Raw genomic sequence first — 23,169 nt, 5'->3', positions numbered from 1 at the left:
GGCTGTATACGCGCTATACTCATCTGGTCCATACCATCGATACTCAATTTCGCAATTAAATCAAGGTATAATAATTAGCAAAACTGAAATATTTTATTTTGTGAACTCTCGTAGCTCTTGAAATCGATTATGTTTTCTATAATTATCTCATATTATATGAAATACAATATCTCAATCACGATAGTTACTATAAAACAATATCTCAAATTTAATCATTGTTAGTATAATTTCTTCTTTATCACTGTATTCACCAGTATATCTACGCTAGTTAACATTTTTTTACAATTCGAATGCAAGTGTGCGTTATGAATAAGATATAACTCGCCCGTTATAATGTCACATCGACGCAATTTGAATCGGTCAACTGATATAAAAACAACACGTAACACGATCGCTATAGTATAGCATCGACGCAATTTTAATTGGCATGTCACATCGAATAAACTGCGCCGTGCAATGTTCTGCGTTACAAGCAGCTCGAAAATAGCGTTAGTCAAAATAAAACTGTGTTATGTCAACGAAGTTTTCAGTAATATCCACGTTACACAAAAGCACGCAATACTCTGACAACCCGTTGATGCGATTTCGGTTAATTATATATATGCATCTCATACGAAACATAATCATTGCATAATATATTTCAATGTCGTAACCATTTAATCACATATAGTCCCACACACGCATACACACCGCCGTACTTTTATTTATATGTATATATTTATTGATTCGAACACTTGCCTTTTAAAGTATATGATAACGACGTTCAAGCGTGGCAAGCGAAATACAATTGGCTTGCTGGAAATACAGCAACTTTTGAAAATATCTGCGAAAGCTGAAAGAGAATATTGGAAAGAACGAAAGTAGAAAAGCAAATAATCTCGAAAGTAAACTAAGAGAAAGAACTGAGTTTGACATAAGGACGATTAATAGGACGATCAACTACGATTTATTTTATATATAGTTGTCATTAATTACTCGAGATTAGATTATTATATCGTGCATATTCTCGTTACGAAAAATATTATTTTGATAACGAAATTACATGAGAAGTATGGCACGTAGGAAAAATATTTTTGAATTTGAAGAATTACACGTCTCTTGAGCGGTTGAGCGTAGCAAAATTATCTTACGAAAGCACTCGACTAGCGATGATAGTTTTCTACTAGTCGCGCCCACATCCTGTAAACACTCATCGGTTCTCTACGGAAGGAATCCCACCTGGCTCGCGCGCGCCGGATACGCTCCTGGCCAGCGTGAGAGAAAGAGAGAGAGAGAGAGAGAGAGAGAGAGAGAAAGAGGCCGGCCTCACCTACCAAGAGAACCTCCAGTCTTGTCGAGAGTTCCGTGGCGGTCGGCGAGCGTTGCGATTAATAGCGACTGCACCCGCGAATCGCATTCCGATCTCGCGATTTCCAGTTCGGAGTACAGAGTCCCTCGCGTCCGGAGGATCACTCTCTCTCTCTCTCTCTGCAGAGATGCGGTCGCGCCCGCGCCGGTCATAAATCGAGACTAGAGAGTCCAGAGGGGGGAAACTTCTGATGGACCTTACGATGGACTGTATCGAGACGGCGTCGGGACTGTCATTCGTCCGATGGTACTAGCGTCGGAACGCGAGACGTGTGCCGAATATCGGGTTCGCGGATCGACGCACCGCAATTTGATCGATATCGATGGATTTTCTCCTCCCTCCCCCCACGCTCGTGTCTCATCCGTTCAAAAGTGACACCTTCGCCAGTGACGAATCCTCTCGCGAATCCTCGATCGCGCGCTTCCCGGCTTATAAAACCGGATGCAATCTCGTTTCCCGTCTGCAAGTGACGTAATCGCGCCCGAGGAGACGAAGCACGGTTGTGTCGCGCGCCGTTGCGTAAAACGGAGCGTGCGTAATTTCCATCAGGAGCCGATTAACGTGGGATACCTATGAGACCTTGGAATTAAAGACATTAGGAAGATTGCTAACGGAGAGGAGGAGAGAAAGGGAGAGAGAGAGAGAGAGAAAGGAGTAGAGAGGAGAAAAGTTGTACTTTCTGAATATATCGGGCTGAGCATATCTCCGTTCCTTTCGCCGCTTCGACGAGCGATAATATACACAAATTTCGCGGCACGATCGAGATAAGCACGGAAATATTTCAACGCTTTCTACGTGGGAAGCAAGAGCGGATGACGTTTGCTTAAAAAGATCGTCTGTTGCTACGAGTTATATCTTTAATTTGACTTAATTGTGATTGTCCAAAAGACAATCGAAACCCGTTGTTATTGCGAAGGAGAAAGTCGCCGCTGAGCACATCCAATTTCGCGGAGACCGCGTCATCGAATTACAATCGAAGAGCATTCTTTTTTGGAGAAAAGTACCTCGCGTATCGTCATCCATCAATTTATGCGGAAATGGAATACAGAGTTTTCGTTTCATGAAAGGAAAGTTGAGACCCGTTATCGTCGTCTACGAGAGAGAGAGAGAGAGAGAGAGAGAGAGAGAGAGAGAGAGAGATTTAAGAATCACGTGCGCGCGTTGACTTGGCGAAGATACATTCGAGTTTTCTCAAAGTGTCTTGTCGTTGCGAAATATCGTCAGGAGCAAAGATAAATCTTCATCGGGGTCACAACGTTCATCGAACGTCGAAGAGAGAAGTTCTTTCCGTGATTCCGAAGGTAACCGCGCGGATGTTCGGACGACTCGTGTCTCGTGTCTCGTGTCTCGTGCAGTGACCCGCGCGCTTTCGCGACGCGACACCTCGCGCTTCGCAAAGGTGCCTGCCTGGCTGCCTGCGTGGATCAGTGGAGCAGTAGATGCGCGGAAGGTTTATCACGTTTACGACGTAATAATTGATTCGCCGATACCAGCGAACATATCTGGATTTTTCACAAACCGAAACGACGATTAATTCGCGATCTTTCTGACGAATATCAGGCTGGTATTCAGTGCGCTGCGAAACGACGAGCGCTTTTACGAAGGCAACAATCGTCCGACGAGTATCGGCCGAGGTATTTCGCGGGATCGGTTTGGTATTCGGCGCGCAGCTCAGGAGAGCGACCGCGTTTACGAGAACGCGGAGTAAGCGTGGCCGAGGCTCTCGGGGCTTGTTCACTCCGCGCGATAATCGTCGCCGTTCGCTTTCACCGCAGCCTCGACTCGCAGACTCGCACGGCACTCGCGCGCGGCACAGCACAGCGGCGGCAGGTATTCCGTAATAAATCTATAATAGCGAGCCTGGAGTAACGGTTTACGACGAATATTATCCCGGCGTGAGCGGAGAAGAGCTAGCTGCGCCGAGCAGATTGCGCGTCTTATGAAATTGCGCGCGGTTGAGGTTGAGGCTCGAGAGAAAGATTAGCGAGGAGGGTCGCGAAAGGCGAGCCTGCGCAAGTGGGTCGCGATTCGCGATAGAAACTTTTCCAGAGTTCACGAGGTCCCGACGAGAGTGACCGACGAATTGGGATCGAATCTCGCGCCGACTGTCGTGACTTCTGCGCGGGTCACAACGTAAATCGACGGGTCGAGAGGCGAGCAAATATTTCAACGTGGCTTTCAAGCGCGTTTCGGATCGAAAGAGAGGTAAGATCCTGATGAAGGAGTAGGCGATCGCCCGAATGCGCGGTAGGATACCGAGGTCATCGCTCGTGGGGTGTACGGACGCGATTTACCCGATCGATCGATCGACTCGGCGATAAGAGGCGAGAGATTCCAACGGGGTCAACCGTCGACGGCGATGTCGCCGGCCGCGGCCGCGGCGTGAAGACACGAGTCGCGACGATCGCGAGTTGCTGCACAACGTGTATCGCGCTTCGTCGGGTGGAGAGCGTCACCTCTCTCTCTTTCTCGCTCTTCCTCTCCCTCCAGTTCTCTCTCTCTTTCTCTCTCAGAAGTCAGAGAAGCCAAGCAGCGCAGTAAAAAGCCGGCAAGCTGGATGCTACAGACGGTGCCTCGCCCCCTCCGCCCCCGCCCGACATTACTGTCACGCAGGATGACCGGTGAGAAACTTTAAATCATCCTTAACGACTTGAACCTTTGCACGTACGAAGAGAACGCGCGGTAATGCAGCGATGACATACAATGTTATTAAAAATGCGTATACGTGACGGGCAAATGATAAATTCTTTCGCACTTTAGAATTAATTTCTCGAGGACGTATGTTACGTAGGTACTGTAAAATGAATGCTGTACGTTTTTTTACTGTTTATTCATACAAGCTTAACCGAATATTGTTGTCTAATTGTGACATTCAAAGGATGTCTGAAAGATTAACATGCTCTTTCTTGGAAAGTTACGTCGCCGCAATTATTCCATCAGTAGGACTAACTTGCGCATAATAATAGGTTTGAGAATTATTCCAGCGTTTAAATTCAAATAAGAGATTTCTTTTAGTGCAACTTTTATGATTATTAAATTAAATAAACGTTCTGTAGACTACAAAATAGCACGTATATAATCATTAAATAATTAACATGAGATCAAATTAAAACGTATCGCGCAGGCGTTTGTGCAAGAAATTGTGTTCGATAAAATTAAGATTTATTGTGAGCAAAAATAATATACTATTAAAAATTTATAAAAATTAAAATAAGATTAAACACGAAGAAAAAACGATCCGTGTTTAATTAAGATAGGGGAAAAAAGTTGAATTATGTTTGTGTTATTGCTGACACATGCGTTTTATCGCCAAGTGATATATAATTAAGATTGAATTGCAAAGATTTTATCTGTGACTGAAACGCACATGTATGTATAATACATGTTCGAAATTTCAATGATAATTAAAAAATAACAAATTTTTTGTGAGAGAAAAACAAGTTTTTTTTTAATATCTGGATACATAAATTAACCGAGTTAAGAGTTCAATAATCGGAGCTGTTTCTGTACTTATTGTGAGTAAATTGGTCACGAATCAGTCAGGTATCAGATTATCGCTGATTATATCGTAATGAATTCGATCAGTTGCTAGAGATGGATATTAGGGATAGACAGGAATTTTGAGTGAATAATTTGATACCCTCCTTCTGGCTGAACGGCTTTGATCCGCGGGATAATGGGATGGCAATCATTGGGGCTCAGCTGCGATACATTTCTGTCGTGGTTAGCTTTCGGACGGGTATTGTTTCGTGGCTGTCACACGTGCGTGCACGTGACACGGAATCGTCAATATCTCGCGTCACGTTTCACTCCCCTTTGGTAAACAGCGAGTGTATCGCGTTACGGTAAGGCCTATCATAGGATAGAACAGTGCCGATATGCCGATCGAGAGTCACGTTTCATGGATCAAAACCGACTGGGATAAAAATCTTAGGATTGCGTCTGTGTAGTGACCAAAACTCGTCCCATTGCAAAATTTTTCTATCTGTGTTATAGACTGATTGTCCAAAATTGAGTCTTTTTGCATTATTCCCAAATATATAAAACTGAAAGCATTTTTTAATTTTAAATCGGAAATTAGAAATTAAATTAGATAAATAATATTCAAATGGCTCCGCGGATTAAAATTCAGTATGAAGAATAGGGCTCGGAAAGCCGTAAGGATGTTTGTGCTTTATTATTTTAAATTAGATAAATTAGTAACTTATTGTATAAGAATAGAATGCATTGAAGTATAGTAATAATACCATATTTCAACTTAGTAAATATTTGAACAAGCATATTAAAAAATATAACTTTTAAGATTGGCTTTAGAAAGAGAAGGGATGCGATTATATTAAGGAAATTAAAAAATCCAAATTTTTTATTTTTTTCTATCTGAGTAATTTAAGATTTTTGGGAAACAGTATTTTTAGATAAGATCTTTGCCTACTTTTACATTTTTTATATTTATTAGGAATTTATCGGGAAAATTTATTCATGAATTTAAACTAATATTGAAATACATTATGTAAATACACTCGTTCTTATCTTGCTACGAAAGCACTTATAGCAATAATTGTCACAAAAGACAGTTCTTCGTCGACATTTAACATTTTCGGTACGATCCGAAAGGACAATTTTAAGAGGAAATGAGATAGAAATGAGATAAAATAGTTATCTAATTACATTTGTATTTCCATATATTTCTATTTTCATTGTGATAAAAGTATTCTATTAAAGATTTCAGAGTTTTGTAACTGATTGTTTCCCATGAATCCCATGATATTTAAATGGAAAATAACGCTTGTCAGCTGGCATTTTATTGCCGTAAACTTCCGGCGACCCTTTTGATATTGTTTACAAAGTAATGTATTGATTTTTCATTGGTTGAACGAATACATCGCTTTATCTAGCCGTTTCGTCGTGATTTCAGAACAAGGGGAAAAGGCAGAATGACGTGGGACACTAACGTATATCTACGTGGTGTTCGTAAATAAATATGAGTCACACAGATCGTTCTCATAATAGAATTTGTTTAAATCAATACTTTATCAATACTTGGAGATTAATTTAATTTATATGAAAGAAAGAGTCATTGTCAAGAGGTGTTTTTTTAGTAATAAGATGCTACTGTACCTATATATTTGTCTTTTTTTGCAACACCCGATATATCTTGTCTCAATATGACGCAAGTAAATTGAGGTAATTATTGGTTCTCATGAAACAATTAGCCTGCTCACAATAGTTATTGTTGCCATTGTGTATAATGATTGTTACGTTGGATACGATCTTCTATTGTCACCTGCTCTTTCTAGTTTCTATAATTCGCTTCACCAACGATTGATACCCGAGGTCGAATCGAATACACAAGTCGGTTTATATTCGATGGTTTTCGATTTACATGATTAATACGCTTCCTACAGCGTTTGCGTTAATTTGTAGATTTGTTAAATGACATTTGCATGAAAAGAGAGCGATGAAAAATACACAGGTATAGTTCTTGTCTTGACATTCAATTTAAATCTAGATTTCTAATTTAGAAATCTAGATCCACATTCTCTCGACATGTACTAGAAGAAAAATTATGACGATAGAAATTTTTTACTTTCATATATTTAACAGATCTTTCGATGAATTTGAAGTCGATGTACGTGAAAACTTTCACAAACTTAATTGAATATTTTATATCAAAGTTAAAAAGATTTTTACGATTTTTAGGAATGCAAATTTTAGGAATAACAAAATTTTCCTTTCTATTTAGTGTTATACAATTAGCGTAGAAATTGTTCGTGAGGTTCATCACGGTTCGAGACGCGGATCTCCTGAATGAGGTTTCTATCGTTGCGTTGGTTCGTTAATGCTCCACTCACTATGCATATAGCTCCGAGGTCTCGCAGCGTCAGCGTCTGTATCGACCGACTTCCAATCTAAGCCGCAGTGGTTCGAGCTTGGTACGAATAGAGCGCAAAGTCGATAACTCGGGCTACGATCTTTGTATCGAAAAAAAATGACAGGGTCCACCGGACAGTCTAATAATAGTATGGGCTTTATTGCTCGTGCTACATACATAAGAGGGTTCGTGGGCACGTAGATGCGAAACGGGTACGTTGTATCGTCGGAGGGTATTTTGTTTACTTACGGTAGTAGCGGTACGTGAGATGTTCTACACCTTATCGGCCTCTTCAAGTCAAATTAAATGCTGTGCTTGTCGTGGGAGAAAGTTTTGATCCAAACCCGATGATTTATAGTAATGATCCGCGAGAGAGTTATGGCACTGTATCATGTATTTTTGACATTTTAAATAATCTAATGCGCGTAAGATCAACTATACCTTGCCGCTACAAAACAAATGCAATTCATACAATAATTATAGATTTAACTCGATTCAAGAGATTGTGCGAGATAAATCACAGAATGTTTTTGTTAAAAAAAAATTAATGTTTATTTTATTTTCTGATTTTCATTGTGTTGTGCATCAAAAAGTGTCTCTATCGTTTGAATGAACTGTTTTCCGGAAATTAAGCTTGCAGGAAGAGAAGACGATTTTGAACGTCTTGCAGAAGGTGCTCGAGATTTCATGGCTCCATATAGAACAGGCGTTCTTGCGCACAACTTAAACCCGTCTTACGAGCCAAGGTTATCGAGTGCATTCCGTAGGCATGTTTCTTCGGGAAACGATATCTTCTAAGATTCTAATTTTGCGAGTGCAAAATAATTTAACTTGATATAATAGTAATCAAATTAATTTTTACAGTTATAGTTGCATGTTTTGTAATGTGAGCGACAAAAGTAAACAAGACTAAAGCAAAAATTTTGGGCCGAGTAAATATTAAATTATTACTGCAGTTTTTATTATTTAACAGAAAATTTGCTTTTTTTAAGAAAAAATATATTGAATATTATAATTAATTATCTCTGTTTAATTTTCGATAGAATTGTATTATTAGTGCTTTGTTGCTGGGAGTATTCAGTAACTATGACGATATTCATCACAAAAAGTTGTTCGTCTGAACTATATCTTCCCGGATATTTTCCTGACTTTCTAATCTATTCCTAGATTGTTGGAATGTTCGTGGTAACATGCACGTGCTGCAATTTTGCAGGAAGTCATTATGATTTTGTACGCTTGAATTATATGTTATAGTTAAATTAAAAATGTGAAAGTAATAGACAGAATAATAAGCGAAAAAGGAAAAAGATCAAATAGCTATGGATCTTCAGCTGATGATGGAAAAACAGAGGCGATCCGTTGTATTTTCCGCATCGAGTAGCCTGTTGAATTAATTGCAGTAATTTTAATTTATCGCTGCCGGTATTATCGGTAAAATGCTATACTTTGAGATTGGAATGACATTTCGAGGCTGATACGATACAACGCGTCGTGATATGCCGCGCGTATCGCTCCTATTTTACCAACAATAAACGTAGAGATTCGCGTGCGCGGCTCACACGTGCTAATTACTGCGAAGCCGAGGGATAATGACCCGCCATTTTTCTTTTTAATTCCGGAAAAATCGTAAAATACGATGGTTAAATTGCAACGTTTACTCGCTGCGAGAGGCGACGATAACATTAAGTACAAGTATCGCGCGTTGAAACAAAACATGAGCTGATTATAGATCGGAGTGACACTGATATGTGGCGTCGAACAGCGGCAATAGCTTTTTCCTCGAAGCACTTTACAATTTCCTGTAAGTGCTGAAATCGATTCTATAGCCATATACTAAAGAAGTAAAGAAATACTTGCATAAGCAGGTTACGAGATTTTCACCTGTTTCTCAGATATGGATAATAATTATAAAGAATTTTAGAAGAAATTTAAATTTAATAATTTAATTTAATAAAAATGATATGCTTATATATAAGTATCAAAGATTATATCAATTTAGAAAAGAGCAAAACCCATGGTCGAAACGTCTTGACGATTAATCCGATCAAAACCAATGGTCGTCCACGACACGACGACACTGATAGCCAAACGTTGTCGATTAAAAATAGAGTTTTTCTCTTATAAAGAATTTTACCTCGTAAAATATATTACGTAGGAATTGCCTAAGAGCTGTTTTTGATTATTTTGATACAATAAGATATAATAACTTTAATTGTCGGACATATTTTTTCTAATATTTTGTAAATATATAAACTGGTTTTTTAACGGTTTAATAAAAGAAAATTAAACTAACTAAAGATCTAACTGAAAAACTAACTAAACCAAAGAAATTGAATTAAAAGTTTAATGAAAAAGTGAATGATATTTGCAGTTTTATTTTCGTTTTTACGAGTTTGTTTCTTAGATGACATCCAAGTCCAGATGGCTGACTGATGAGACCGGATATCCATTACGTTCAACGATCTCGTCGATCCCATCTCGCTACTATTTACCGTGTGCTTATGACACGCGGCACGTGCCGTTGCAAGCTTCGGCCCGGTGCATTACGGTATGCGCGCCACGTGCCATGTGAATACAAAACGCAAGCTTCTTGTTTCATTGTGAAAAATGTCCGTTACGCAAATGCGGTTGGCGAAGTGAAAAAAGTCCGCGGTCCAAATTTTTCCTCGACTATTGTTTTGAGTATAGCACGTATCCATTATTTGTGTGAACGCGTGCCGATTGTTCGTCCCCTCGATCGCCTCGGAAGCATTATTGCGTCTCCCGACTCCCGAGACCGTCATCGCCATTCAACGAAATGTTGAAGCCTACTTACACCGTGAAGTATCCTTCTCAAAATCTCCTTTCTTTCGAGTGCTGAAAATATTCGCGAATCAACAATGGCAATTGGGATTATTATTATTCGAGTTGTTTTTTTCGGCCACGCTAAGCCTCATGAGGTGCTCTGTAGCATTTTAACATATTAAAACTCTCGACGGCGATCTGTTGCCTCTTTATAAAAGTTGTATTTTGCATTATTAAATTTTGCAGATTATGATATTTTTTCAGAGTATAGCAGTATTTAATATTTATAATGTATAACAATATTTTAGGAGTTTTGCCTGCAATTAAAATATATAAATAAACATATCAAATACTAATACATTCAGAAATAAAATATATTTTTTTATTAATTCGAACAACATTTATAATTTTTGACGAATTAATTTTATTCTAATTTTTTTTATTTTTATTTTTTGCTTTATTTACTATCGTAATAGAATTTGCGCTTATCTCTTGAGTAAAGGCCTATCGGTGATTGTACTTGAAAATTGTACAATATACCGCAATTCATTTCAATACAGTAGAACGAAGGTAAATTCATTCGGGAACCTTGAATTTTCGTATATTGCGTGCGCCGTCGAGACGAAACACGATGTTTCTCTCGACGTAAGTACGATCGATAGTACGGTGCCGTTCCCCTTGGGAAAAGGAGCGACACGAGTTTCCTTCGGCTCATTTTCCGCGTCTGATGTACAGGGTGTCAGATAAATCTTGATAGAAATATTTCGATCTTTATTGCATTCAAATCTTACGTTTGATTTATCGAATTCTGCTCTTATACTTTATTCGAAATTTGGACGATGATAATATAGCTGAATGATATACATCAGGCGAGATAAAGGAAGTATAGATAGTACAATAAGGACAATCAGTTTTCTAGAGTAAGCCATAATGCAACAATTTTAAAAGTTCTAAGCTTTTTTATTATCAAGATAAAAGTTTAAAGTTTCTTTGCTTTTTTATTATTAAAACGAACAATCTCTCTGATGTCTCTCTTTATCTCTCCCTCTCTCCTTCTCTCTCTTTCTCTCCTTTTCCTTTCCTTTTATTAAAAGTAATTTTTGTCTTAAACGAAATGTCGAAGTTCACTTGCTTGAAATTTAAATAAAAATGCAATCTCATACTTCAAATTTACAAGACATCTTGTATGTATCGCGGGAGAATATCGCACGCCAAAGTTTTTCTCAATTTGTGCTGAACGTGGCAGAAAACGAGCCACGAACGAAGTTCAGTGAGACGCAGAAACGAAAAGTTTTTTAATATACGGTCCTGCAGATATTTTTCTCTTTTCCCATCGTATCCTTATTCTGCTGCATATTTGCGAGAATACCATTTTTTTCTAACAAAGAAAACACTCGAGAACCGAAGAAAACGAGGGACTGGAATTAACATTGGTGGCACATGTAAACTTGAATGGTTCCTTAATGAGGGGTCCTTTTTTTGGATCGTTGTGCACTTAAGATAAATTCCAATGCTAACTCGAATCCCCCCTCCCCTTAATTCCGTTTCGTTTCTTCGTAAGAAATTATTCTCGCTGCTGTGTACTTCAAGTTTGTTCGAGTTTAAAATTTTTTAAATTTAAAAGCAGTGCTTTTCTCTCTCTCTTTCTCTGATTGAGTATTCGCAATGTTATTTGCCTCTTTATGGTACTTTGCGACGAAAGTGTGAATAGTCACAACTAGAGAAAGTTGGCGCAATAAATTAAATTACTGTAATCTGCGACTCTCTCTTTATGACTGATTGTGAAAAAAACGGGTCGATGTACGTTTTCATAACTTGTCATCAGCGTTGCCTTTCCGTGTAAATCTTTATTTTATACAAGCAAAAATCTTTATTTTATTTATGAAAATTATATTGCGTTTTTTAAGATTCACTGGTGTGGATCGCAACATGCAACAAGGAGCATAAGCAATTGTTTTTCTATTGTATATAAGTACCACTTGTACCGTAGAAAGACAATTGCATTTGCTCCTTGTTGCGTGTTACGTTTCGTGAGCTTTATTAATTTTTTTCGGAATCTTCCTCACGTAGAGTGTAGTAGAGCAATAATCCACAAGATTCCGCAGAGAGTCGGCTGTCTATCTATGTGGCCCAGTGTGTTGCGACAACGGGAGCATTGTGCACTGGGCGCACCGTACAAAGCAAAATGCGCAGCGAGGTGCAGCGAAACGCCCGATTGGCTCTGAAGCCATCGCCGGTGTTTTGTAGTGTGTATACTGTATACACTATATCTCGCGACGACTACGTCTACCACGGCGCTGTTACTATCCCGCCTAGAGCACCATGGCCTCCGTTGGCAATGTTGGCACCATGGTGCAGCAGCCTTTTACCTGCCTGCTGACGTTCTCGAGCTCGAGCCGAGAGCGTAATTAGCATGAAACGTGCTGCGTCCCTGCATCGTGGAGCTGCCGCACGCTCCGACCTCTATTATTTCTTTGTGATTCTGTAAAAGTTCGTATTTTTATATCGGTGAGCTCACGGTTCTCACGCCTCGGTGGGCCTCGCGCTATGGCGGCGACGATTACGTAATTAGAGTATTTTTAATCGTGCCCTAGGAAGCCAGCCGCCCTTTGCGAAAGAAACTTTTAGTATTATTCCTCGGCACAAAGCTGCGTAAATGATTTTATTTCTATCGTGAAATAGATCTTATGAGATACATGCAGTTAGGTTTGCGTATAATCGAATGATTGCACATGCTAGATTCCATTTAGTGGTATTAGAAGAACGAATATTAAGCGTATATTGTGGAAACCCCACGCTTTAACTTTTAACTGATCGTTGACGGGTGGTGACGGCTGGTCTAGTGGGTAGATTCGTAATCCGGAGAACCGGGCTTCTAAAATTTCTATTCCTAATGTGGCTTGATCAATCATCATATATGGATCCTCCTTTTTTCGCTTTTCTCCACACTTTTCTCCACTCTTTTGCTAATTACAAATATAAATTTACAATAATTTTTCCAAGATTTACAATGAAATATTATAAAATTAATAATCCTTGGAAAATCGAAACTTTCCCATGACAAAAAATTAAAATATCTGTAGGTTATACAGTACACAATAGTATACCCCAACTTTTTTAAATATTTGTGGTTACATCTTCTTGGAGTATACACAAATGTATACACAAGTATTTAAAAAATTGCGCCCTTGGGGTACTTTATTGCAACGGCATATTTTTGAGACCAAATCAAGTCAAAAGGTCCTTTATCACTTTTTAAATCTTACAACTTTTGTCTGAAACATTTCTTTCTATTTTGCTTTATTTTTTAGATATTTAGGCGTCTCCATTTAAATGCCCCAACTTGCATACGTACACACTTTCATAATACTTCTCGTTATATCTTATTATCATGACAAAAATAAAGGCAGAATTTATCAGAACACGAAATTGCACGAAATAGCATTAGTTGATTACAGAAATCGGAAAACTAAGTTAAGCGCGAGATATAAATTTTATGTTGAGGATTAAAATTTCAAGAAAATGTTGTTAAACATGGAAAATGAAATACCAATAATCAATACCAATGCGAAAAATAACGGTACGTTTTGTAACCGTTAAACTCGTTGAAATAGAGCTCGCATTTTCCTATACTAATCTCTGTAGTAGAATGTGCTGCTTTGATCTGGAGCTCCGGCTTCATCCATCTTGTGCTCACCTTGAATTACCTTGGAATTGCCTTGAAATCTTGGCACTGCCTGTTACCTTAAAGCCTTAAACGACGGACATGAATAACTTATTATTATCGCATGCTCTATCATTTTTATTCACTAGGATGGTGGTCACTTTAATAGCCACAAATCGCTGACAACTCTTGCAAATTCTTGAGACTTTCAACTCGGTTCTTGTTTACTCTCATTTCTTCAATTAGGTTACGCTGAATAATTGTAGGAGAAATTAGGATCGATTGAATTTCTCATGAGATTTCTTATATCTTTTATTTCTATAAAAATAAAAAAAAATGGTTACATCAGATTATAACTTTTATTCTGAAAATATATTTTTTCTAGTAGTTTTTATTAAATTTAATAAATTAGTTTAATAACTTGAAAAATTAAAATAAAAAAGATTGTATATATATTGTGCATTAAACACTACGAAATAAATTAAATAAATACAATGAATTAAGTGAACGAGGTTGCAATTATTTGTTTAAATATTTAAATTTGAATCTTTTTAAATTATTTCAGTTCAATATATTGTCATATATTTGTGTTAGTTATATCTTAATAAAAGACAAATATTAATTAAATAAAAACACCGCATTTTTTGTTTTCAAATATCAAGAAGCAATAGAAATGATAAATATACTTCTTCGATTTTGACTAGCGTCATTTGTAACTATATTTTTCCAAAAACTTTCATATTATTAGATTTTTATCTATCTTTGTTGCAATTTTACTCACACATTTTTATTAAATTAGGAACTTTCTTTATATCTCAGAGATCATATAATCTTTTTTCGGCGCAGCTGACGAATTTCACGCCGTTCTGTGCGTGAAAAAAACCAAGTGACGATTGTGAGACATGCGTGTCGACGCATCGCACATATACTGCACACTGCTTGACGTGAAAACAATACGCGCGTGCATCGCAAAAAGTAAAGGAAAGCCTCGGTGAAATCTCGCTTTTTCTGTCTGCATTTATACGAGCGACAGTAGTTACACAGTCCTGATTTATTTCTATCCATCTCACCAAGCGTTATAACTTATTTAAGTTTCTAAATGTCGCTTGGATCATTATGAAGATACAGCGATGATTATAGAATTGAATTGCAATGTTTTGTACGCCTGTAAGGCGCAGGAGTACAAAATTGTTTTTGATAAAATTAAGGTCTGCGAATAAATAATTATATTAAAATCTTACGAATGTTGCAAAATTTATAGTCAAAATTATTTCCTCACTCGCGGCGTTCAGGAATAATTCCAAGCAGTTTTGGCTGACGTTCACTAGCACCATAATATTGTTGTGATAACTATTTAATTTACTTATTATAATTATGGTATTATAAAAAAGTAGAAGGAGGAAAATTTCACGTACGTATATGAGACGTCCGACCTTTTATTTTCAAGTCACACAACATTGATTATTCGCGTTTGAAGGTGTTGGTATATTTTTATTCTCTTCCTGAACGCCAAGTTTTCTCGATATCGTTGCCGACAAACGCAGAAGCGAAAGTCTTTAAATTGAGGTAATGACTTTAAGATAAGTAATCGAGTTTATAAGATTTTTATTTCTACATAGGAATGTCATAGTTAGAGGTATATTAAGCTATATCTAAGCCAAATTATCAGAACACAAAAAATTTTATATGGAATTAATTTGCTAATTATAATTATTTGCTATTTTTTGCTTTTAAAAGTAATTTGTTTGCTCCAGCTATTAAAAAGCTGGATAGCTTAAGATTCAGCTAATTCAGCCATTGTAAAAAAAACATACATAAGTCAAAGCAAAAAATTAATAATACCAAAATTATTTGCTACTTTTTTGGTATTTTTGCTTGCAAGAATAATTTTTTTGCTCACACTATTAAAAAGTTACAATGGCTGGATAGCTTAATCTTAAGCTATCCAGCTGGTAATTTTTTAATACCTGGAATAAAAAAATTACTTTTAAAAGCAAATAATTAGCAAATTAATTCCATATAAAATTTTTTGTGTTTCGATAATTTGGCTTATTGTTAGATAGTTTAATATACCTCATAGTCATCCATATCGCATCTTTGACCGACCATCGCCATATCTGTCGATCAAACTGTCGAGATGTGTGTTAAATTTCTAGAACTGGAAATGACACTCGCGCGCCCCACTTTGGAGCGAAAGCTCTTGAACTCCATTTTAAGATCCCACACACGATCGCCCACTATCGAAATTTCCAGGGATGCAACGCGTATTACATAAAAGTCATCTCAAAAGTCATGAGTGATGCAAGACTCTTACGAAGATATTTACGTTTGATGTTACTATTTTTAAATTTTTGTAGGATTCAGATACCCTATGTACGGAATGATGGAATATGAATTACTTTGAATGAATAATTGTATACAATAAAATGGTACAAAAAAGAACATTACTACTTTAGATCGACCTAATTCCTAGTTACAATAGAACATGAATGAAAATATATGTATTTTTTTTTATTTTGCCTTTATTCCGTAATGTATCTACAGCTCGTCAAAAACTGAGACTAATAGTCAAGATTCCTTTACGTTAGCAGCTGCGAACACGCGCGAATGCGAATCGTTGAAACCGCGCGAGAAGAGCGCGGAGCTGCGTTTCGCGGTGCCAGGCCGCGGGCTAGAAAGTAGCTGGCGACTTATTGCGTTTGTTCGGTCCGTCACATGTCGTGTATCTCGTTTTACTGCTTTCAGTCGGTTGCAACGGCATTTGCGTCGAACAGGATCGGTAAGAATCGGATCGCCGCGCCGTTTGCGTCGCACTATCGCGAGATCGAGATTGATATACTGTTCTCGATACTCCAGTTTTTCTGTTTCTCAATTACGGATAATTGGAAAAATTTTACTGCTTTACGGGTTATCGTGCAATTAGAACAATCAAATGTTTTTGTACCATATAATCGCATAAAATATTATACAACTGTTATTCTTTTAAAGGATTGAAAATTTAATATTTTGGAAATGATTTGAAAATTATAACAATTTATAGTGCGCTCATAATTTCATATTTTATGTTTTATTAGAAATGTACTGTTAATGTTCGAAAAGTGCAGTTTAAAAATAGATATTACTAGGTACATCATGTACAAGTTGTAATTATTTTTTTCCGGTGCTATTGATGATCTCGAAAATATCCTGATCTTTCGCGATATATGTTTAGGTGGAGTGACAAAGAAGACGAGTGACAGCCAAAAATAAATATGACCTGGAACTTAAATTAACCGATATGGTCGAAGAATCTTCGTTTCCTTTCGATTATACTCTACTGATTTGTTTTTGCAGTCTAATTTAATCGATTAAACTATATCGCGATTGGGAGATATGACCGAGTTGCAGTTAATTGGAAAAATAATCACCAATATAATATTGGAGATTATTTTTCGTGACTAATCTCGTGCTTGTATTTAAGAACTCGTAATGCGAATTATAGATATTATTGACGAAGACCGAGATTCTAAATACGGTGATAGCAATAGATTATAGATTAGTTTCTCAGCGTTTGATATCATTTAAACCTTATTATGACAAAAATATTTGCCCATCTTGATCGTTTCGTACAGATATTGTTACATTGATTTTTAAAGCGGTTGAACATTTTTAGTATCAAGTGATTTCGTAACTGTTATTCAACATTTTTATATACAAAAACTACCACTATTTTCGGTCATATATATTTTATTCAGGAAAAATATTAGACAGTATAATAAGATACTATCTAATTAATTGGATATGAAAATACTATAATGATCCAAGAAAAATTGGATATTTTTATATGAGACACACACTATCTAATCGAAACAATCCGTGTTATAAGTTTTCTGATTTTATAATCGGTCGAATCCTTTTTTATGATTTTTCAGTAATAGTTTATTTATCGCAGCTGCGATACATAAAGAGACATACGCCGCTTGTAACGTATTATCTCCTGAGCGCGCAAACAACGATCGGTAACGAGACTGTCGGTGCAATTCGCTGATGATAAAGAATGTTTACTATTTTATCGTGCATCGAAAAGGAAGAGAGCTGTGATTTGTTCTCGCTAATACGAGCTGTCAGATTTTGTCAGCTGCTGCCACTTAAAAAAACGCACATGAATATCTTGCAAGTAAAATAAAAGTAACACCAAAGAAATAAAAAATAGATATAAATTAAAATATTAAGAATATATTTGGAATAAAAATTGTTATCTCCGGGATGTGATGTCGCACGAAGTTGAAGTGTTTAGCTCCGGGATTAAATGAGCTCGCTCGGAAGTATTCACAGTCGGATATTGAAAGAGGAAGGAAAAAGAGACCATGCCGACTTATTTTTGCAGGCGAAGCACTCCTCGCCACGGGCTTCATCGAGCACGTCGTCGAGTGCCTTTAGAAGAGTTTCTTCTCCTCCTCTTGTCGCGAAACCGCTTCTCACGACGCGGCGCGGCGGTTGTCTTTTCCCTCTCGTCTTTTTCTACTCTTTCAATAATAAAAAAATGAAAAACAAGAAAAGACCCATGGTCTGACGCAGTCACCTTGCGCTTCCACAACTACTCAAGACTCTCTCGGAGCCTTTTCATTTTGAGATCCCATACATGGGTTGAGCGAGGAAGAATATGCATCATGTATTCGCGATTTATCGATCGCAGAAAGATATTGATTAGATGAGAGATGTATCTTTAAAGAAAAAATATTTTGAAGTCTTTAAAAATTTTAATCTTTTTTCGATACTTTAATTATCGTCTAATTATTGAATGATGAAATATTAGAACTATAAATAACGATAAATACTTATTGATTCAAAGCTTATTAAACTGAATATAATATTAAACAATGTATACTTTTAATTTGTTTATCTATTTATATAAAAATAATTTGATATTCTAATTTGTCAGAATTACAAAAATAACTGGAAAATGTTTAATAAAGGATAATAGCATGATTTATTCCGTTTCTTAAAGAAATATAACAATTTTATATTTTTATACTGTGCATATCTGTAGGTGTATGCGTACACGTAAAATTTTATTTATATGTATCTTATTTATATGAATTTGTATATGACGCTACACCTACAATATATTTCAAAAATTGGAATATCATGCCATTAGTAAAATCAATAGAGTAATAAATTTAGGAAAGATATGACAAATCATTTCTAGTCTATTTCGGTGGAATATCAGAAAATATTTAAGGAGGAATACACACAATTGAGATCTATAAATGGATGGCGGTGGATGGAATATACTCAATGAGAGTCGGTCTAATCTAATTAGTCGTTCGCTCAAAGTGAATTTCCTTGTCGATCAGCTGTCAGATATCTTCCATCCTACGTCTTATTCTCGAAATACTTACACACCTTGGAATCGATTTCATTCCATCGACTTCAATCTATCGTTTATTATTATAATCGAACCTTCTGCCTTGATATATGTTTTAAATATATTTACGATTATTGAAATATTCACGAGATCTCGTTGATCTCGTTGTTTTCATCTAACGCGCAAGAATACTCCGCAATCGCAGAAATGGCGATATCGATCAAATTTATTCGTTTGTATTGCATGCGGTAATAATACGCGGAGAAAAATAGCTGCGATAAAAAAAATCTGTTTTTCCCATTGACTTCTCTCAGCGAACCTTTTAGAAAATCCATTCTCCTAGCTCACATTCTTTAAACGAAACACGTGTTTGCCATCTGATATTCTTTGGCAGTCGGCCTTCTGCAGGATAGCAGTTCGTATAGAGCTCTATTTAACCAGAACAGTTCAAGACAGTTTGTGTGCAGATTTTTAAAAAGGTACATCTTGTGAAGTTTTCCAAAATGTAAAATGCTGCAATAAGTTATTAAATCAAAACGAAAATGTATACATAGACAGATATGGTAACGGAATATTATCTTACTTTTATGTTATTATATTATTTTTATGGAGCGTAAATTGATAAATACATGATGATACATAATATAATAAGACGTTATATAGATATTGTTTATATTTATTATGTTTTACTTATATATAAACTTGATATTTGTAATAAAATTGTCTTTGCACGCGTTATGTGTATTTGAAGCTTATAAGTGATGTATTGTATTCGTAGTGTTCGGGAATAATATACCGCACGTACGGAACAAAAAGCTACCCCCGTGTCGTTTGTGTAGGCCGTAATACTTCGTTATATCCGGTTGTGCTCCTATAGAAAATCCTGCTACCGCTTCGTCGTCGGTCGGTATTTCTCCTGAAGTGGCTTCGACCTAATAACTTCTACGACGGGAGCGCGTAACGTTCACAAGACTTTATTCTCTCGCTTCTACACATCTTACGTTTTTTCCATGCTGCTGCGTAATTTTTTTCCACAACTTTTACGCGCAGGAAAAATTTCATATTTTATGGCTCACGTTGCCCATGCGTTTAATATTCCATAACTATTCACGACTATCAGGACGTCCATACTTTATTATATCTCTTCGTGTTTTTTTTTTTTCTCTATTTCCACGGTTACGTGGTTATTTCTCAATGCTGGTATCGACAGGTCCAACGTATCGAGAGCAGAGAACGAATTACGTGGCGATTTTATAGCTGGACGTATTTCACACAGCTTCCGATTCATGAGGAAATAGTATGTCGTTTTTGGAATTTCTTCCAACAAGCGAGTGGATCTGGCTATGCAGTTCCCGATTTCCGTTGCATAACCAGATTAGATCAGATCCGATTTGTTGGGACGTGCGCTCAGTCAGAGAGAGACAATATGTCGTTTGTTCGTTAACGGGGATTATCGAAAGATTAAAGCCATTTTCAGAATACAGGAGAATTCGAGTATTGGGGGGTACGCTTCATTAACGATGCAAATATTTTAGAGATCTGGTGAATTATAATAATTATATTATGCCTCTGTTGTGCAAGCTCAATGCAACACAAATAATGTGTACGTGCAGTGGTATTAATTTTTTCATGATATAATTTACGTTATAAGTGGTAAATAATGCTTGTGCTTTTTTCCAATTATAAAAATATATTAAAATTTTGAAACTGATAATATTCTAAAATTTAAAGAAACAAAAAGTTTTTTGTGTTATACATTATATGTATATTTACGAATTTTTGGCGGATTTGTATATTGCCTTTCTGCGGCGACGTTGTTTATTTGTTTTTATATATGTATATAATACATTTTCACAAATTCACGAGTTTGTGTACACGGCGCGAGTTTCGCCATTCGCGACGTTGTTACGGACGGTCGTTTCATTTCACCGTTCTCTCATCGAGAAGTTCTACGCGTATATCGAGGACGAAAAAAAGCGAGCGCGTCGTAACGGTACCGGAACCCGTACGTTGCCGGGTCGATCGGCATGGTATTCTGGTGAAGGTCTATAGTCTAGACGGCGGCCAGGTCGATATGGCACCACCACCATAGTCCGCAGGACGACCCGTCGCGATAGGAAGATACCCAATATCAGGAGCAGAACGCGATTATCGTCGGAGGCGGGGGGGGGGGGGGCAACAACGGAAACATGCACGTGCGGCGGTGAGGCAGATTGCAGATTGGCAAACGATTCGCGAAGGCTCGAGCACGAGAAGACATCACGGTCGGTACACACGAAAGGGACGCGATCCGGCCCCGTTAGCGTGATCGATAGACGACTGGCTCCGACGAGAGGATGTGCCGCGTCGTTGCATACGAGAAATGTCGAGTCTTTATCAGACGAGCCTCAGGAACTTTTGGTTGGGATCTACTTATGCAAATAAAGAAGTGAATTTGATAATGTTTCTCACGTTTTCGTTATGAGGTATCCCCCAGGGCGGCCCAGATAAATTTATAAAGATTTCATCTTAATAAATCTCAAATAAAGCTTTCAATGTGACGAATACGTACAAGTGTGACTAGAGTGATCCGATAGCGGGACTTTTTGGTATCGGTAATTTCGATAACGGGTACCGGTTGTTCGAAGAATGAAGAATTTGTTCCCGGCTGAATTCAATTTTTTCACGGATTCGAAAGATCGTCGCGCTATTGTTTCACGTTTACTTTAACACTGTTCTCACGCTGTATCACTTCACCGTTACACTTTTCGTACGATGTTGGTGTATAAACGCGCGGAATTCGAGCGCTGTAAGTTACAATTAATGACTGTAACGGAGGCGAAATGAGCCAACTGTTGCTGGTAAATGGAATTGACGCAAAGATGAATAGCTGCCATTGATCGATTTATCAAGATTAATATGTTAGGTTACATCGTGACTTCTTCATTTAGCGCCACGCTATTAATTTAAAGAATCAATAATTTTATAAATTGTAGTGAATATATATGTAGTGTTGTAAATTAATAACATCTATACATAATGTACCTATATTAGTAATATATATAAATGTCTTTTATAAATTTTTTTTCTATAAAAAAGTTATACCGAGAACTATCCATAAATTGCAAGGATTACGCTAAATATTGAGAAAATTTAAATAGCTATATAAAATTTATGCCACGAAGATGGACACGTGTTGTCGCGTATTTTCACGTTCCTCGATATTCATGTAGCAAAACGTCGCGACGAAACGTTTTCGCGTTGCGACGTTGAACTTTCACGATGCCGTAATATAGGCAAAAGCACGGTATCATTCGTATTTTATAACCGGGATATCGTTCGACATACTTCAGCACGGCGAAATAATTACATTAAGAAAGTAGAAACGTTTTTGCTCTACGCTCTACGGTCTACGCTCGGTGCTAGCGTGACTCCAGAGTTTAATTAGCTTCTAGCGCGAAAATTGACGTAATTACGGGGCAAAAATTATTTAAACGGATCGCAAGCGCGGAGCGCTTCGCAGTAACATTGCGAACGGAAATGAAAACGAAACGGTATGATAAGTTGCGCTTCATATATCGTGAGCATCAATTCCTAGAACGTACGTACAAGGACGACGTACAATTGCCATTTTGACTGTTCTGTTTAATGGACGTTGCGTGAGTTAATGGATTCATAGAAATCGATGGGAGTATAGACACTGGGTAGACGACGCAGTTATTGCTCGATTCACGCACGATTGCTCTTCGAAGGAATCCAATTAATTTTTTTTCCATTATAAGATTATAAGATTATTATTTGAAAAAGAAAGCTTCGACGTTTACATGCTTTTTATTCAGAGAGAAAAAGGAAAGATCTTGAGAGGAAAATAAAATATTGATTTTAATTTTTGACATACATTTCTTAACATATATGTATGTAGCTGCTTGTTTCGACGTAAAGAGATTATCGCTATCAATTTCATCTATCAATTCGGCAGCGAATAATCCTAATCCTATGGCGATCGACTGCGTGACGACGGTAAAGCAATCTCAGTTAGCTCATTTGCACAGAAGTTGGAGGAAGCGGAACCGGAAATAACTATCGTTTGGATAAAAAGGCAAACTTGCCTAATTAAGGCTTCATTAATGAGCGAATCGCGATGGGAGTAAAATAACGAGCGTTTTGTACCTAAG

General features: G+C 37.2%; 1 protein-coding gene across 4 annotated transcripts in view; it reads left to right on the top strand.

Moving 5' to 3' along the window:
- Nucleotides 1-23,169, top strand: part of LOC139810734 (rap guanine nucleotide exchange factor 2) — a 114,801-nt gene that overhangs the window by 35,078 nt on the left and 56,554 nt on the right. Inside the window, exons 1-2 of one of the 4 annotated variants that reach the window (XM_071774547.1) lie at nucleotides 1,341-2,649; nucleotides 3,862-3,969. The exons of 2 other annotated variants lie outside the window; for them this stretch is intronic. The gene's annotated coding sequence lies outside the window, so the exon portion shown is untranslated. Of the gene's footprint in view, nucleotides 1-1,340; nucleotides 2,650-2,711; nucleotides 3,970-23,169 lie in introns of those variants that run through there. One more of the 4 variants, XM_071774548.1, reaches the window with a different exon arrangement.

The sequence above is a fragment of the Temnothorax longispinosus genome, chromosome 3 (assembly GCF_030848805.1).
Source record: "Temnothorax longispinosus isolate EJ_2023e chromosome 3, Tlon_JGU_v1, whole genome shotgun sequence".
In the NCBI taxonomy this organism is placed as follows: domain Eukaryota; kingdom Metazoa; phylum Arthropoda; class Insecta; order Hymenoptera; family Formicidae; genus Temnothorax; species Temnothorax longispinosus.
Note: the sequence above shows the minus strand (reverse complement) of the source record. Positions and strands in the feature narration are given on the sequence as shown.